The sequence below is a fragment of the Gasterosteus aculeatus genome, chromosome 6 (assembly GCF_964276395.1).
Source record: "Gasterosteus aculeatus chromosome 6, fGasAcu3.hap1.1, whole genome shotgun sequence".
In the NCBI taxonomy this organism is placed as follows: Eukaryota; Metazoa; Chordata; class Actinopteri; order Perciformes; family Gasterosteidae; genus Gasterosteus; species Gasterosteus aculeatus.
The window spans coordinates 7115700-7131727 of NC_135693.1; the positions used below are offsets into that span (position 1 = coordinate 7115700).

Sequence of the window (16028 nt, forward strand, 5' to 3'; positions counted from 1 at the left end):
GAGAGTAGAGTCTGCAAACGGATTTGATTCTTTACATGTTGCTTTGTTGTACATTAATTGGATGGCATTTCATTTACCACACTTCTATGTCTTTGCATAGTAAACAAATGAAGTTGAGGGTTTGATGAGTTTTAGGGGGTTAACGTATTAAATGTTTAAATATGAGTGCTTCGATGCATAGCTAAGACTTCAGAAGCTTTTGCCATCAGCTATGGCTACAATATACAGTAGATCCTTAAAGTTTGTTGGTTTTAAGGTTCAATATGATGCTAAAAACTGGATTTGATTGTATACATTCAGACTGAATAGAAATGTTTTCACTTGAATATTTGAGAGTTTGTTCCTCCTCTCCTTTTAACACAAGGGCCATTGGCTGGTCTTTATCCAGCCCAGTTGAATTTCTTTACAGTAGAACTAAGTGCAACTACTTCTGTGCATATTTGCCATTATTTCTGTGTTATTTCCTCAGTAAACAGGTTCTGTTTGTCCTTGTAGACGTTTTATCATTAAACACACGAGATCTAGATCATACATTCTTTGAGGCTGTACTGCAAGATTAAATGGATAAGAGAATAAAAAACACTTGTTTTTGGCCCTCTTTTCTTCAGCCCAATAGAGCAAACAAAACCGCTTTTCGCCTCGATGTTGCCATCTTGTCAATGAGTCATTCCTGTTGTACATATTGTTTGGCGTCATTTGAACCAGTTGATGAGTTTAGATGATTTACATCAGTTTCTTATTCATTCCAATTAATCTTTGGGAAACACAGAGAATATGATTTGTCGATGAACAATCAGCTGATCAACTCTCATACTAAACAGCACAGACTTCCAAATAATTAAATGTGCAGGAATATGAGCTCATCAAGAGATCACAATACTCTGTCCTATCCAGTTAAGCGGGATGGAAGAAAGAAGGGAGTCAGACTTAAAGGCCAAAATGTTTCTAAATGTTCCTACTTGCAAGAAGATGTATTCAGCTTCACAATGAAAACAGGTCTGAAGCAGCGAATGTCTGGATGCTGCCCGGGGCCTCCAACTATCTGTCGAAGAGCAGATATTTTAATATAACTCTAAATATAAAAATACTTTTTTCAACACGTGTGAAGAGACTGCAAATTCAACCAGCTAAAAGGAAGCTTGAACCCGCTGGTTCCTTTCTGCCACCTGTCTTCACCCTCACATCTCATCCATCCAGTTGGGCTGAGGGGGTTCAAGCCCCCATTTAGTACCTTTTTAATTATGTGATTGACCAATAAATAATTGAAAATGGCTATACCTCAACCCTCCAATCCAGTTCATATGTTTGCCACATTCTCCGCTTCCCTCCCTCTGTTACCTTTGAACTGCGCTTCAGACAGGAAGCCACGGCTTGCATTCAAAGCCGCTCCTCACAATACGTGCGCGTCTGGCTTGTGAGGTTACCTTGACAATTATGCATTTGTAGACACCCTCATAAATATTCACTAAATGTTTCATGTCTTTGAAATTTGCTAGAATATCAATATTTTCCTCAGTGATGCTTCATTTAGAAACACATTAGAAACATTTCTCCATTTTTTCCCCTTTCTCCCTTCAAATCCTCTGTAAATACAGCGTACAAATGACAGGTGCATCCCAGGATATCAAATATGTCTGACTAATTCTGAATTACTTCCTGAGCTGGGTGACAAATTCTGCCTTCCTCCTGCACTATGCATAGCCGGCGAGCGCAGGCATGCATACAAAGCAGGGTGGAGGTTTAGCTTGGCGTGCCGTAGCGTGGCTCCCCGCAAACTGCAAACCGCCTCGCACTTCCCTCCCCGCCTACCTCCCTCTGCGGCTGACATAAAAGGGCACGTCCTCTGAGGTCTCCGTCTGTCCCTCCGGGCCTGTCAAAGCTCAGCGTCCCTGAGCGACACAGCACACTTAAAATAAAATTAAATCCAAAAAGTCTGTGATAGTTTGAAAGAGGGATTACGACATCTCATGACTATCTGAGAGGACACAGCTTTCCAAAATTTCACAAAGCAGTCGGTTTGGAGTGAAAAAGATGAAGCTTCCATGCTCCTGCGAAGCCGGCGTTCGTAGCTACAAGTGCCTGAATCATTATCCCACTTGGCCTTTCCCAGAACTCAGTTGCCAGAGACTCAGGGAACCGAAAGCCATACCTGAATAATTGAGATAAAACACCCAGTTGGGGAAGAAAGTTGTGAGGTGGCAATCTGCAGCCACTTATTGACGAGCTTGTGCACAGGTTCCCGTGCCAACATCTGAGTCAGTGCTGCGGTCCAAAGCGAGGCCATGACTCACATCGCGGTCCGCTCCCCTCGGAGGGCTCATAGTTCTTATCGGCCTCCAAAGTGTTGTATGAATAGCTTGATGGTCGTGATGACGACGGGGTAATGTGCTGTAAAAATATTGAGAAAGTGAAGCCGCACAGGGGCCGGCCCTGGGTTTAATGAGGGGATTACAGCCATGCTGCTTTCTTAAAAAGCAGGCTGCAAATGGGGAACGGTGACCAAATGCATCAAATAAGTTCACAAGTATGCCTGTGAATGTGCCAGAGTGACGCGTTCTCCTCGTGGCTCTTTGTTGAATGAAAGATTGGGGGCAGATTTTTGACACAGAAAACCAGTAAATATTTTTTAATAAATATATATGAAAATACAGAATGCACAATTTATAAATTTAAATAAAGGATAAGGAGGTGTACTGACAGGAATTGAGTGTCAGAGTCAGTTGTCAGTAAATGCACTTTCTTGTGGGATGGTTTTGTGTTTGTGATGTGGGCCGTCACTTTGAGCAGTACTTGGGCTCATCTAAATGATCAAATGCAACTCACTTTACATATGTAACAAATACATACAAATACAAACACGCAGAAACAAATACATATGAATACAAACATGCACAAATATATATCTCTATCTCTTTTTTTTACTGGGAATTCAATTATTTTGCAAAAACCTTCAGACTTCTGATTGGATACATTTGGTCGACTGAAAACACATGAAGCGTAAGGACCATATATGTATGTTTGAAATGACAAAGGTTGAATAATGTTTTTATTTGAAGGATTTATTTTTTTACAGTTTATGTCCACACCTATAAATCGGCTGATGAAATTGGTGGGGCTTTTGTTTTACAATGGTTGTGGGCTGAATTTATTCCTCTTGAATGTGTCTCACACTGTATTAAGTCCAGGATGCTGTGAACTGTGAAGAGCTTAAAAAAACAACAGGAGCTCCCGGCTCAGAAAAACAAAGTCCTCAGCCGCCTGTAGTCAGAGTTGTCAAAACAGTCTTACTTCAGATGCTCTGCAGGGACTTGGTGCAGTTGGTACGGTGTGAAGCGAGTAGAGACGCTCTACAAATAGTAGATATGCGTTCAAAGCATCACTCATATAAAAACACTTTTAGAACAATCTGCTTTCTAATGGTTCAGGGGCCTTGGGTCAAATTCTGCTTCGCGCCTCTAAATCACCATAACTGTTGTTTTTTTGAAGGCCTGTAGCAGAACTAAATGTGTAAAGGGCAAACCAACCGTTGGAATAATCAAATTGATTCTTTCATGTGATCTCTACTGGTACTCACACCAGAGAGCTCAAACAACCATCATGCTTTGGTGAAATGTAATTTAGTTCAAATTCTCATTAGACCTCCGTCATGCCAGTAGATGAGGTCACCAAAAGTCTCTCCAACAAACAACCTAAATGCAAATGCAGCTCGCAGGCGTACTTTGTTTCCATTCGAGAATGGGTATTTGATCTTTTTTTTGGGACCGTCGCCATGTTATTTTTTGGCAGTCAGCATATTGTTTTTTTTTTTTTAGCAGTTGCAAATCATTCATCATAATCTTGATTGCTGTCTGTTACCCACTTGGTATTAGAATATCGTCTGGTTTGTGTAGTTGGCTTGTAGGTCGGAAGGTGCGGTCTTTACAGTCTGTAAATTGAGCATGGCCCTCCAAAGACTGAAAACATATGAAATATTGTAATTACAAACCCCTGATAGACATCCCTGATTATAATGACTTACTAGCTTGAGCATTTTGTCTGATGATTTGTAAAATAGAAAAAATATTAACTTCAGCCTCAAAAATAAAGAATGAATACTATTTTTTTCGTCAAAGATCTATTTAGAGCCCAGTATTGGCTTTACTAGATTATTACTTTTGAAGGTTTTTTCAATAATCCATTAAAGTGATGAACTTTAAAATGAATTGGAATTTTTATTCCCTTCATGCCTTTTAAAAATGAAATTACAAATCTTTATTCAATTATAATGCTGCAGCAAGAATATAAAAAAAGGATAACATTTTGTGTCATTAATTTTCTTCCGTACATCATTAATTTAATTCATACCCGTTTCCTCACAAAAAGAATTTAGTTCCTTAATCACAAACCCTGTTACAGCACGTTAAATACTATATCAGACCGGCATAGAATAAATAAATAGCCTTGATGCTGAACACAGATGTATCTCAGTTTATTGTGAATTTTGCTGTCAATATGAAGGCTGACAGCTGCTCTGAAACTGACAGTAAGTGATTAGAAAATGCAACAGCTTAACTTTACAGAAATGCTGAAAAGCACCAATGAAAAATGGAACAAGAATAAGATTCAGAGAGAAACAGACAACAGTCATGGTGTCAGGTATTGAAACACGGAACAGAGGGGTGAGTTTCAAATGCAGCTTTATTGTTGCAGACGTCGAGAGGAAAGTAGGTTGTAAGACACGGGGTGAATGGAGAATCTTAGCTGAAAGGCGAGGAGTCCTGCTTGCTCTGTGACGGATGAAGACGCCGATGGAGGTGGTGAACAGCTGATGATGACGCATGGAGTTTCAGGAAGCTCAGGAGGGTATCTGGGAAGACACGGAAGTGAGCTCGAAGAGTCTGTAGTCATGGAATGACGAGATCAGACAACGGGTGAGTGATGCATGTTGGGTTATAAAGGAGTGCTGGTGATTAGGCTCAGGTGAAGGTGATTAGTAGTCAGGTGACCGGGTGATTGAATGAGAGGGAGGAGAATGGAATTGAGTGGGAGGCGATGTTGAACGGGATGAGGGTGGAATCCTGACAGTACCCCCTCCTCCCGAGGCGGCTCTTGACGCCTGCGAAGGATGTTGTCGGCGACGAGGTCTACCCCGACCTCTGGGTGCAGGACGATCCGGATGTTCCTCGTGAAACAGAGAGAGGAGCGTCGGATCTAGGACGTCATCACGAAGTACCCAGCATCGTTCCTCAGGTCCGTAATCCTCCCAGTCGATGAGGTACTCCAGTCGGGGACCTCGCCGCCGAGAGTCCAAGATGGTCCGGATCCCATAGATGGGTTCATCCTCCACAGGCACCGGAGGAGGAGGTACATCCACCGAGGGGTCATCTGAGGGACAAGGGGAGACCGGTTCAATGAAGGGTTTTAACAGCGAAACATGAAATGAGGGAGATATACGATACTGTCGGGGTAGCTTGAGTCTGTAGGTGACTTCGTTCAACTGCCTCTCGATGGGGAATGGTCCAATGAACCGAGGATTCAGCTTACGACAGGGCAGTCTGAGTCGAATATTTCTAGCAGAGAGCCAAACCTTCTGTCCTGGTTGATAAATAGGAGTTTTTAGTCTTCGACGGTCAGCTTGTGTTTTGTGCCTTCTGACTGCCTGTTGGAGTTGAACGTGAGCCGAGTCCCATACCCCCTCGCTCTGATGGAACCAGAAGTCGACAGCTGGAACCTCCGAGGGCTCACCCGACCAGGGGAAGAGAGGTGGCTGGTATCCTAGTATGCATTGAAATGGGGTGAGCCCGGTGGTGGACTGTCGCAGGGAATTTTGGGCATATTCCGCCCAGGGGAGGTATTGGTTCCAGCTGTCCTGGTACTGGTGGCAGTAGGTCCGCAGATATCGACCAATCTCTTGGATCTTGCGTTCAGTTTGGCCATTAGTCTGTGGATGGTATCCTGATGAAAGGCTGACAGTTACCCCGAGGAGCCGGAAGAAGGCACGCCAGACTCTGGAGATGAACTGGGGTCCCCTGTCCGAGACTATGTCTTCTGGAATTCCGAAGTTCCGGAAGACATTATGGAAGAGGGCTTCTGCGGTCACGAGTGCAGTAGGGAGGCCAGCTAGCGGGATTAACTTGCAGCCCTTTGAGAAACGATCCACCACTACTAGTACACACGTGAAACCATCAGAAGGAGGAAGGTCGGTCATGAAGTCGATTCCGATGTGGGACCATGGACGACGCGGAATCGGTAGAGGCAATAATTTTCCCTCAGGCAGTCTCCTCGGGGTATTGACGATGGCACAGACTGAACATCCTTTGACGAACCTTGCGACGTCCTCCGAGATGGTGGGCCACCAGTACCGTTGACGGAGGAGTGAGAGGGTCCGCTTGCTACCCGGATGTCCAGTGCCTGGAACAGAGTGGGCCGAGTCCAGAAGGGGGGTTCTCAGGTGTTCAGGGACGAATTTGCTCCCGTCTGGCCCTCCCGGCGGAGCAGGATGGAGAAGGTTTTCCTGATTGATCTGGTCGTCAAGGTCCCAGATGATCGGACTAATGAAGAGAGCTGGAGGGAGGATAGGAACCGGTTCGGCCTCGTCCGAGGAAGCATGATGGATTCGGGAGAGGGCATCTGCCCTGCAATTCTTACTTCCAGGGCGATATGATACCATGAAGTCGAAGCGGGTGAAGAAGAGAGCCCAGCGGGCTTGTCTTGGATTCAGTCTTTTAGTTTCACGAAGGTATTCAAGGTTTCTGTGGTCAGTAATTACCTCAAACTGGTGATTAGCCCCCTCCAGCCAGTGTCTCCATTCCTCAAGGGCTAGCTTGATGGCGAGTAGCTCACGGTTTCCAATATCATAATTCTGCTCCGCCGGGGCAAGTTTCCTGGAGAAGAAGGCGCATGGATGGAGTATGGGGGGTTCGCCCTGCCGCTGAGACAGTACTGCTCCTACACCAGTAGATGAAGCATCAACTTCCACGATGAACGGAAGTTCTGGGTTGGGATGAGCTAAAACAGGTGCAGAGGAGAAAGAGTCCTTTAGTTGTTGGAATGCTTCCATGGCTGCGGGTGTCAAGGACAGGGACTTGGGCCGGCCCTTCAGAGCAGATGTGAGGGGAGAGCTGAGGTGACTGTAGTTTTGGATGAAACGTCTGTAGAAATTTGCAAATCCTAGGAAGCGCTGGAGTTCTTTAATGGTGGCTGGCATGGGCCAGTCCTGAATGGCGTCTACCTTCCTCGGGTCCATTTGGATTCCCTCTTGGCTGATGATGTATCCCAGGAACTGGACGGTTGAAGTGTGGAACTCGCACTTCTCCAATTTGAGGTATAGTTGGTGTTCTCGTAGCTTTCGTAGTACTTGAAGGACATGATTATGATGCTCAGATCTGGAAGAAGAATAGATTAGTATGTCGTCGATGTACACAATGACAAACCGGTTGAGGAAGGGCCGGAGAACTTCGTTCATGTAGCTCTGGAAGACAGCAGGAGCGTTGGATAAGCCGAACGGCATTACCTGATACTCGTAGTGGCCTGAGGGGGTCACGAAGGCAGTCTTCCATTCATCGCCATGACGGATTCGTATCAGATTGTAGGCACTTCTCAAGTCTAGCTTGGAAAAGAGGCGGGCGCCACGTAGCTGTTCCAGAGCGGCAGGGACCAGAGGAAGGGGATAGCGGAATTTGATGGTTTGTGAATTCAGGTGACGATAGTCAATGCAGGGCCGCAAGCCCCCGTCCTTCTTAGCCACGAAGAAAAAGCTTGAGGCGGCCGGGGAGATGGATGGACGTATGAACTCTTGCTGTAATGCCTCTGCCACATACTCCTCCATGGCCCTTTGTTCCGGGATGGACAAAGGATATATTCGGCCCTTAGGAAGTGTAGCTCCGGGTAGCAGGTCAATTGCACAGTCCCCTGGCCGATGAGGTGGTAACTTGGTTGCCAGTGCTTTACTGAAGACGTCCTGGAACGTCCGGTACTCCACTGGAATTTCACATTGGACGTGGGTCTGGGAGCTGGTTTCAACTGCAGATAACACAGGAACCGCGGCCTCGGAGTCGTCTGGCGAGGAAGAGGAAGAAGAGATTTTCTTAACAGACTTCAAACAGGAGTGGTGACAGTCATTACCCCATCGGAGGATTTCGCCGGTTTTCCAGCAGAGTACGGGTTGATGTTGGATCAACCAGGGTCGTCCCAGGATGAGTTCAGCGGTAGACTCCTCCAGCACCATAAAGGAAATTTTCTCGGAATGCAGACATCCTATTTGAAGAGTGATTACGGGGGAGCAGTAACGGATACGACCTCGGCCTAGCGGTTTGCCTTGGATGGTGTTAATAGAGAGATCGTGATCTAGTCGTTTTCTGCTGAGATTCATCTTCTGAAGGCAGGTGAAGGAGATGAAGTTCCCCGCGGAGCCTGAATCGATGAGGGCTTGCGCTGGAAAACACAGTTTATGGGTTAGGAGATGTACTCGTGTTTTCACTAGATGTTCTACTGGAGGGGCTACAGTAATTGAACTCACTGCTAGGCGCGGAGGTCGAACGGGGCAGTTGCTGAGCATATGCTGGTCAGAAGCACAGTATAGACATAGATGTTGTTGCATTCGTCGCAGGCGCTCAGAAGGGGAGAGATGAGAGGCGTCGACTTCCATAGGAATTGGAGCCGGAGGAGAGGCCGGGGAGGAGTCTGTTGCCGGCAGCGGGGAAGGTCTCATGTGTGTGGGCCGATCGCAAGCAGTGAGTAGTTGTGCAACTCGAATGGTTTTCTGGATGAGATTTTCGATGCCCATGACATCATCATACACCACAATCAGCTGACGAACCGTCGGGTTTAACCCCTGGCGGAATGCGGTGATTAACGCGGGCTCGTTCCATCCACTAGCTGCGGCGAGGGTGCGGAAGCGAAGAGCGTAGGCGTTCACGGAAGAATTCCCTTGTTGAAGTTGGAACAATTGATCGTGAACAGATAATGAAGCCACTGTTTGGCCAAACACCTCTTTAAAGTGACGGAGAAAATCAGGGAGAGATTTAATTACCGGAGAATCGGATTGCCACAAGGCTTGAGCCCATTGAAGAGCGGGGCCGGACAACAGTGATATGAGGAAGGCCACCCGAGCAGGATCGCCACTGAATTGATGTTCATTCATGGTGAAGTATAGAGATGTTTGTAAGAGAAACCCACTGCAATCCTCCGCCTCACCGGAGTAGGGCGCGGGCCGGGCCATGGGACTCGAAGAGGCAGAGAACAAAGCTGCGGGTGTACGCGGGAGGGACTCCGCTGCCAGAGGAGCTGAAGCCGGGGGAATAGGTAGCGGTGGATCCTCTCGTGCATCCGTAGAGCGTTGCATATTGCGGTCTGATCTTCTGTCAGGTATTGAAACACGGAACAGAGGGGTGAGTTTCAAATGCAGCTTTATTGTTGCAGACGTCGAGAGGAAAGTAGGTTGTAAGACACGGGGTGAATGGAGAATCTTAGCTGAAAGGCGAGGAGTCCTGCTTGCTCTGTGACGGATGAAGACGCCGATGGAGGTGGTGAACAGCTGATGATGACGCATGGAGTTTCAGGAAGCTCAGGAGGGTATCTGGGAAGACACGGAAGTGAGCTCGAAGAGTCTGTAGTCATGGAATGACGAGATCAGACAACGGGTGAGTGATGCATGTTGGGTTATAAAGGAGTGCTGGTGATTAGGCTCAGGTGAAGGTGATTAGTAGTCAGGTGACCGGGTGATTGAATGAGAGGGAGGAGAATGGAATTGAGTGGGAGGCGATGTTGAACGGGATGAGGGTGGAATCCTGACACATGGAAGGCAGAAACGTAAAGGAAAAGTAGAGCATTTGACCTGAATAGTGAAAGATTGAAGATCCTCACATTCCTGCAACTCAACCTACAGGCATTCATCAAATGCTCGGCTCTGATTGGGCTGCAGCAGACGCGCTCATATTTCATAGATCATTTTCTTTACCCAAGAAGTATATTTATATACGTACGGTTGTGGAAGATTTCTTTGGTTACTCCGGAGAGTTTTGTTCAGGGATCAATAATGAAGTCTTCAGAAGCTTAAGAGTTTTCTTCTTTTGCATAGTTCCTTTTGCTTGCAAGGCAAGAGTTTGCACCACAGTAACTCAGTCAGTGTCTGCGCTGAAAGCTTCAACGGCGTACAAGACACCATTTCATACATACAGGAGCTCACGACACAGGTTTTTTACATCTGATGACAGGGGTGATTGAATGATTGCCGAGGCAAAGTGAAATGTAAGTGTCACCTCCCATTAAATCGCAGGCTGATAATCAGATGTAACATTTGAGCAGCAATAAAACTAGTATTTATTTTTAAGTATTTGTATACACATATAAGTATTGTTTCAGAGCAGGCAGGTCGAAACAAACTCATTAGAGGCTGGAAATAGAACATACGTGTTAAATTGGTGCAACAACAAAGTCACGGGCGGACAACACGCAACCATGCACATGCAACCTGATGCAGTTGCCATTGGATACCTGTTGTGCAGCGCAAACGCTACGGAACATTTCACAGACATGAAAAACAAATGTGTGATTATAAATTGTCCATTTGTTTTTTAATGATTTGGGGCTGCATGTGTATTCCACAGCGGATCATCAGTGCTCGGACACTGATACAAAAACATCATAAAAGTATTCAGCTGCTGCACACATGAGATTTGATTTGGAGGTTTTGGTCTGTATATGTAACAAAAACAGTCAGGTCCTCACAATTCATCAGGCTGGATTGTGACACTCATTTTAGATGAGCATCTCCCTCTTTGTTGCTTGCTGCAGTCTGCTGGCTGCTCTGAAAGCGTTCTAATGACAGGCACTCACATATATGCTTTTAATGGGCCTCCGAAGAAGAAGATGGACATGATTAATTGATGCGCTGTGTCATAAAAACGGACGATTAACTTGTTTTAATGGGTCTGTCAAAGAAAGACAACAACAACCAGCCTAAAGTGTCATTTGGGGCCAGGAAGTGAAGTATTTCGGTGTGAATTAAATGAAAGCACTTTTTCACAGAGAATATACTGCATTTAATATTACTGCACTGATGTACTGTAAAGCTTCACTTGCTTTATTCTACTTGCCACGATGCCTTCAAAAAGAATTTGCCTCTGCCTCTTTCTTCCACTATGGATGTAAAAGGATCATTAGGAGGATCCATTGACGGTGGTGCTTAAGGCGGATTGACCCTTCGGGTCCAGCCCTCGTCACAGCCTCCATGTGGCAGCTCAGACCTCCGCTTCTGCTCCGTAGACTTTCCCGCAATGGCTTTGAATGTTGGGGGTGGACTTGGAGCTAGCCATGATTCATTGTTGGACATTAGTGATAGTTGTTACCTTGAAAGTTGTGAAGGAGATTTGTTTGTTTGTTCGTTAAGGGTTACGCTTCCTTGTAAGAACCTGATGAAGTAATGTTAGCGGAGTACGTTCATCATTTACTGTGTTCGTAGTTTGGCTCTCGAAGAACTTATACTTGTTTTGATTGAATGCGCTTACTCTAAGTCGCTTCGGATAAAAGTCAGCTGAATGGAAAATGTAAAACTTGCATCTGTCTCGATGTTGTGGCGACTCTCCCCCTGTGATCTGAAGACTTTTGAATCACTTTGACTTCCTGGTATTTCCTTTGAACGTCGTACCTTTCTCTCGGCTTCTCTTTGAAACCGTCCCCCCCCCCCCCCCCCCCCAATGTTGTTCAGTGACTTAGTGACAGTTGGGGCTCCATGGTAGCACTGAAAGCTGGACAGAGTGATATATAGTACGTATAATATATAGTGCTATACCTGTCCGCCTCTTTTCTCTTTTCAAATCAATTGTCTAAAGGTAAGTGATATGTTGGGAGAAAAAAATAATCAAACCTAGCAAAGTTATTTCCTCTTCTTCAGGGGGATGCAGACATCTACATTGCAAGACAAAATGGACAGTGTGTCCACGTTACAGATATTCTGAATCCAGGGGACACATGCAATCTTGTAAACACACAAGGCTGCAGCCAGCAGAATCGTACCGTGTGACTTATGGCTGCACGATAAACCATCATTTAAAAGGAGGAATTTCAAGCAGACAGGCAGGGGATGCATGATAGATTAGGCTTGTCAGGTTTTATATCAGCCATTTAAGTTGTCACCCTCCACAGCAAACAGCCCGAGAGGCGGACAAACCTCAGCAGATTTCTGTGCAGTGAGTCCGCTTCTTTTTCTTATGCAATGGAGCCGGTGAATATGATCAAGAGATTACAGACGTACAACAAAAGCAAAATATAGGAGGATGGACGACATATCAGCCTCTACTGGCACCGTGTCCATTCCGCTGAGCTCTTATGTATTTGACATTTCCCCCGTAAGATATCCATCAATATCAGCCATCCTTAATAAAGCCATTCTGGATTTCCTATTGCCTCTCATTTCAGCCTTCCCGCTGCCGGCCCACCCAGCTGCATCCCCTGCCACTCTAATGGTATTTCCTCCTATCAAACACTTTATCAAATCCAAATTCCAATGTTGGATAAATCTGCCTGAGCTGATGCGCTGAGTGGCGCATGATGCCATCAATCAACGTGCTGTCAGGTGATTGTGTCCCGTTGGGAGTTATGACATTATAAAGGTCCATTTGGGGGCCCAGCTGAGTTCCAATGGCTCTAAATCACTCAAACTTCAGCCTTTTTCTGTTTATCCTTCCTAGTGTATCTTATGCATGTGCTGTTCTCCTTCCCCTCATCATTTGGGATGCGTGGTCCACTTTCCCAATTAAAATGGCAATTCTGCACACAATATAGTGACGGCTGAAGAAAAGGTAAGTCAGAATAAAAAATAAAAAACCTTTTAAACGTTGTATGGGAGAAATTTGCTCTATCAACTCATCACATGCTGATGCTTGACCTCTGTGTCTCTTTCTAACATCCTGAGGAATCCAGCGCATTCAAATATGTTACTCAACATTTCTAGCATTTGTAGAATAAGTAAGTTATTTAGCATTGACCAAAGAACCATGTTATGCCTTTCAAACATTTACACGAAGCGGCTTGAGATACACAAAAGCAAAACATGCAAAAGATTAGAAGAACATTTACAATGTTGATGGTGTACGATAACTTTCAGATGATTTCCATCGCGCTGTTCTACCCCTTCAAATGCATTGCTATTGACATTTACGAATGTAGCCAATATTTACATTTAAATGAAGCTTATAGTTATAGGAACACAAAAACAAGCAACCACGCCGGCTTCACACAGGACACGAACAGCGGTTTCCAAAGTGAAAGTCCTGTGCTTGTTTTTCTCTTTGTGCTTCATCATGCTTACTAATCACGTCAATGACACGGACGGGTTTACATTCTACACGCTTGAAAGCATAATTTATCTGTACAAGATCAAGCTTTGTCCATCAGTATCATATTATCTATGTTTATTGCATTTATTTCTTATGTCAAGTCCATTCACGAGTATCAGGAATCAAATGTTTTCAAGGAGAAACTCCTCTGACTGAAAGAAGAGTTTATGGGCTTGCAATGCCAACATTCAACTGATTATTGTTGTAATCTTCTCAAACCAGTTTGGCCATTTAATGCTCTGATGTCTGACAAGAATCCAATAGCTATTTGGACGCCATAAACTAGCGATGCACAATTGATGTTTATTAATCTAACTTTAAAGCAGAGCTGGCAGGCGACATTCATTACACCACTCGCAGCACAGCCAATGAGACCTGGTACGAATTCATTAGTGGTCTCCTTTCGCCGTTTAGCATCAGAACCCGAATATTTGGATGTTCTGTTTTGTTTGTGCAGACCATATAATTGGATTTTTATTTTCAAACCACATTGTTGGCAAAGTAGCACCGTGGGATGTTGATGTTAATCACCCAATTCATTTATTTATGTTCGACTCCAAAACATTCAACACAAGAGGTACATGCAGCAATGCCGGCTAATCCAAGATGAAAAAAAGCTAATAATTGTATTTCTTTTCATGGATCCTGTGCTGATATTTAAATCAGCACGCACCAGAAAGTCCATTAACTGATTAAACACCGGGGATGCTGGCAAGTTGGAAAAACATGCAATACCTCAGACCCTGAATGGATGGATTGAAATTCATGACTGAGAAACTCTAAATTAAATCATTTGTGCTTAAATGACGCTGCCTTCTAGACTAATGTAATTAGTAATTAGAGCGCAGCCCACACGCAGTTCTACAGTTAATTGCGTTTAGCCATCGACTACACAAGCACTGCACGGACTGGAGAAAAGGACAGCAATTCATGCGTCCGGTTGAGCACATCTCACCTGGATTCATGCTCCTACCTTCACGGCCGAGGAAATGACTCAGAAACCGACTCTCGGAGCATTAAAGGTCACAGCTGAAATTGCTTGGGTGCTTAAAATAAATAGTAACATTCAAGAATGTAGACACAAAAGAAAAAGTTATTTATGACCCCATCGCTCCCAGCACAATGAGCACACAACACACTGTACGCCTGTGAATATTTCAGGGCAGCTAAACCGTAACGCAATCACGCCGTCCTATTGATTGAATTAAAGACCTCAAGTTGAGCGCGTGAGTTGCGGCTGAGAGAGATTCTGAGTCACACAAATCGATTCCCTTCGGCCGCTGAAGACTAGAAAATGAAGCCATTTTGCCAGTGCGTGGAGGTTTTGGAGAGGCATGTAAATATAAAACACTCGCCTGTTGTAAAGTGAGTTGGACAGTGTATCAAAAGCCCCGTGGTCTTCACTGGTTGTCTAAATTGCTATTTAAGGTTGTAGATACAATTGTGTTTTTGTCCAGTCTATTACTGCATAAGCAGGAATGCAGACGAGATGACACATTAGCACTGTTTAGATGGAGAAATATCCTTTAGATTGTCTGAATATGTTTTAGAATTTACAATTACAAAAGGACTTTATAAACTAAATGGTATAACATTATTGGAAATGCAATTATTCACTAAAAGATTCCTACATTTGTCTTAACAGTGGGACCTTAAAGCAGAGAGCACTCTGACAGCAAATTAGCATATTTTCTTTTAAAAAATGCAACATATTGCTCAGTAACCATGTAATGATAAATTATAAGCAGTCTTTTCTTTGAGTTCCATCTAGAGGGAGGATTCATTGTCTTCATCTAGCATTTCAAATTAAAATTGATGCAACACCACCAATGAAAGTCTAAAGGGAGTACTTTTATTTTACCTTTTGTTCTGCCTTCATTTTTGTTTCATTGTTGCTTTGACTGAAATCAAGGTTTCCACTTTGAGTCTGGAGCTCACTGATATCAGAGGCAGACCTGCTAGAGTGCAAGTAATGGCTGCATCGCACTCTTTGAATCGCTTTGTTTGCCTTCATTCATCAGCCGCTTGAATCACATCACTCGTCTGTGAACAATGTTGTGAATGTAAAGGCTTCAGGTGATAATCTCCCCGATTTCCATTTGTTCTTGCCAAAACAGACCAGCCATTAAATACTCATTCATTCCTCCCATAGTCTGCAGCCTTAGTTGCAAGTGGAAGTTCATGTAATTAAAAACAGTACCAAGTAAATATTTTATAAAAAGGACATTTTGGTTAAATCACAAGTTTTAGGGCTAGTTAAAAGGGTGATTCACTTTTAGATCCTTAGGTCTAGTTTGATGGCGGCTGCTAGGAGGCCAGTACTTTCAGGAATTCTTCACAGTTGCAGGGTTTGCAAATCCTGCGGCTAAGCTGGTTAGTAAACAATGTGAAAGTGAAGGCTAAGACTGTTTTCACCAACTACACACAGGAGACGTTTTGAGTGCTGGAAATGCTTGTTAAGGTTAAATGGTGAAACTAGACTCTGAGCGCATCTGAAACGTCGAGAGTACAGATTTCTGGTTTGAAAAGGTTGAATTTTAAACAGAATGTCAATATGCTGTATAAACTGGGATGATCAGAAAAGTACGGTGGGAATAGAAATGTAGCAGTTTTATTTTCTCACCAAATAAGTTATTGCGTGTAGCACTTTGATGCGTGCAATACGTTATTACTAATTAATGGAACTACTGGGAATGGAGGGGAATACTTATT

At 44.3% G+C, this 16028-nt stretch overlaps 1 long non-coding RNA gene across 1 annotated transcript; it reads right to left on the reverse strand.

Moving 5' to 3' along the window:
- Positions 1–4659: 4659 nt before the first annotated feature.
- Positions 4660–5207, reverse strand: LOC144409411 (uncharacterized). Its single transcript, XR_013467851.1, has 2 exons — positions 5068–5207; positions 4660–4846 (listed from the first exon to the last, which is right to left on the reverse strand). It is a non-coding gene; the product is annotated as an uncharacterized LOC144409411 (long non-coding RNA).
- Positions 5208–16028: the final 10821 nt, after the last annotated feature.